The sequence below is a fragment of the Octodon degus genome, unplaced genomic scaffold (genome assembly GCF_000260255.1).
Source record: "Octodon degus isolate 3935 unplaced genomic scaffold, OctDeg1.0 scaffold00155, whole genome shotgun sequence".
Taxonomy (NCBI): domain Eukaryota; kingdom Metazoa; phylum Chordata; class Mammalia; order Rodentia; family Octodontidae; genus Octodon; species Octodon degus.
In genome coordinates this window covers 4,683,923-4,685,821 of record NW_004524731.1, presented here as the reverse complement: position 1 = coordinate 4,685,821, position 1,899 = coordinate 4,683,923, and the positions used below count along the sequence as shown (strand labels likewise).

The window sequence follows — 1,899 nt, the reverse complement described above, 5'->3', positions numbered from 1 at the left end:
GCAAGCGTGCTCCTGACGCTGACCATGGGATGCAGTGAGCGCGCTCCTGACGCTGACCATGGATGCAGTGAGCGTGCTCCTGAGGCTGACCACGGGATGCAGTAAGCATGCTCCTGAGGCTGACCACGGGATGCAGTGAGTGTGCTCCGGAGGCTGACCACGGGAGGCAGTGAGCGTGCTCCGGAGGCTGACCACGGGAGGCAGTGAGTGTGCTCCGGAGGCTGACCATGGGAGGCAGTGAGCGTGCTCCTGAGGCTGACCACGGAAGGCAGCAAGCGTGCTCCTGACGCTGACCATGGGATGCAGTGAGCGCGCTCCTGAGGCTGACCACAGGATGCAGTGAGCATGCTCCAGAGGCTGGCCACGGGAGGCTGTGAGCGTGCTCCTGAGGCTGACCACGGGAGGCTGTGAGCGTGCTCTGGAGGCTGACCACGGGATGCAGTAAGCGTGCTCCTGAGGCTGACCACGGAAGGCAGCGAGCGTGCTCCTGAGGCTGACCACGGGATGCAGTGAGCGCTCTTCCCTCACTGCGAGCACGCCGCAGCCTGCTGCTGCTGCCAGGCCTCTCTGCCCTGGGTCTTCTGGGCAGCTGCCTTGGAATGCACTGACAACATCTCTCAAGACCATTTGGACCTTGAGGAAGGGCGGAGGTCGCATGGTGCCAGATCCTGTGAGTGCAGTATATGAGGACACAGCGTAACTTCTTTTGGCAGAAATTGCAATCTTTGAATCCAGGCAGCCATGAAAAGACATGCAGGAAAGAGGAATTGCATGGCTGCTACAGAAAGTGGCAGGAAGGGTGGGGTGCGTGTGCCTGATGTGAGGTGGGACTTGGAGAAGGCTCAATGGTGATGTGACTTTTATTGTAATACTGTTTTTTAAAAAATTCAATTTAGGTAAACACGGTATTTTTCATCACATCTGTGCAGCTGCTCCTAAGCTTGGCTGCAAAGAACGTCTCCCAGCTCCACTCACAGATCCTGAATCAGATGCAAACAGTGGCTGAGGAAGCTGATGCCTGTTGTCGCTTTTGGAGGTCGTAGTAGGTGCCGGCCACATGGCCCAGGCTGAGGAGGCTCAGATGCCCTGGTGGCTGCGATCTCTGCTGCCACAGGGTCACCCGGCCTCTCTGGGCCATTCTCATCCATGTGCAGGTGGAGCCGCCTGGGTGCGCTTCCTGGGCCCCACCTGCACCTGGGAGGGGGTGCCCTGGGGGAGGGACATCGCTGGCAGGTCTGCCACCGCAGAACCAGGAGCAGGTGGGGAGGAAAGCGGCCATGGATGGGCAGATCCTGGTCATGCAGTTGTCTCCCTGCCTCCGAGGAGAGGACAGGTCTACACACATGCAGTGGTTAGAATTATGTGTTGGTGTGCCCAGGCAGGGACACAGGCTCTGGGAAGCCACTTCCTGTGCCTCTGTGAGGTGCTTCCAGGACACTCGGTGGCCACATGAAGCTGATCGTGTGTCCCTGCCTCGGGGAGCTCCTCAGCCCTCAGGGCCCAGCGGAGCAAGGTAGAAAGAAGGGCTTTCTCTTGCTCCTTTTATTTTTCCCCATAATTTTATTGAGAAACAAATAGCAATGAGACAGTTTCAAATCAAATTGGTAGGACAGTTCCAATAATTAACACATTGCATACTCTCTTCCTTGTGGTTATTTGCTGTACAAGATGCAGACAGGATATCCTATTTACAAACACTATTAGAACAAATCCCTCTATTCATTAAGAGCATGTAACTAAATGGATATTCATCTGTATCCCCTTTTTTGTTTAGTTCCAGCATTTGAAAAAATATAGAACGCTTCATGAATTTGCGTGCCACCCTTGCGCAGGGGCCCGCTAATCTTCTCTGTATCATTCTAATTTTAGTATATGCGCTGCCGAAGCGAGCACTCTCTT

General features: G+C 55.0%; 1 non-coding gene across 1 annotated transcript; it reads right to left on the bottom strand.

Moving 5' to 3' along the window:
* Positions 1 to 1,787: 1,787 nt before the first annotated feature.
* Positions 1,788 to 1,893, bottom strand: LOC111812974. The gene has a single exon (XR_002818336.1). It is a non-coding gene; the product is annotated as a U6 spliceosomal RNA (small nuclear RNA).
* Between the last annotated feature and the right edge of the window lie 6 nt (positions 1,894 to 1,899).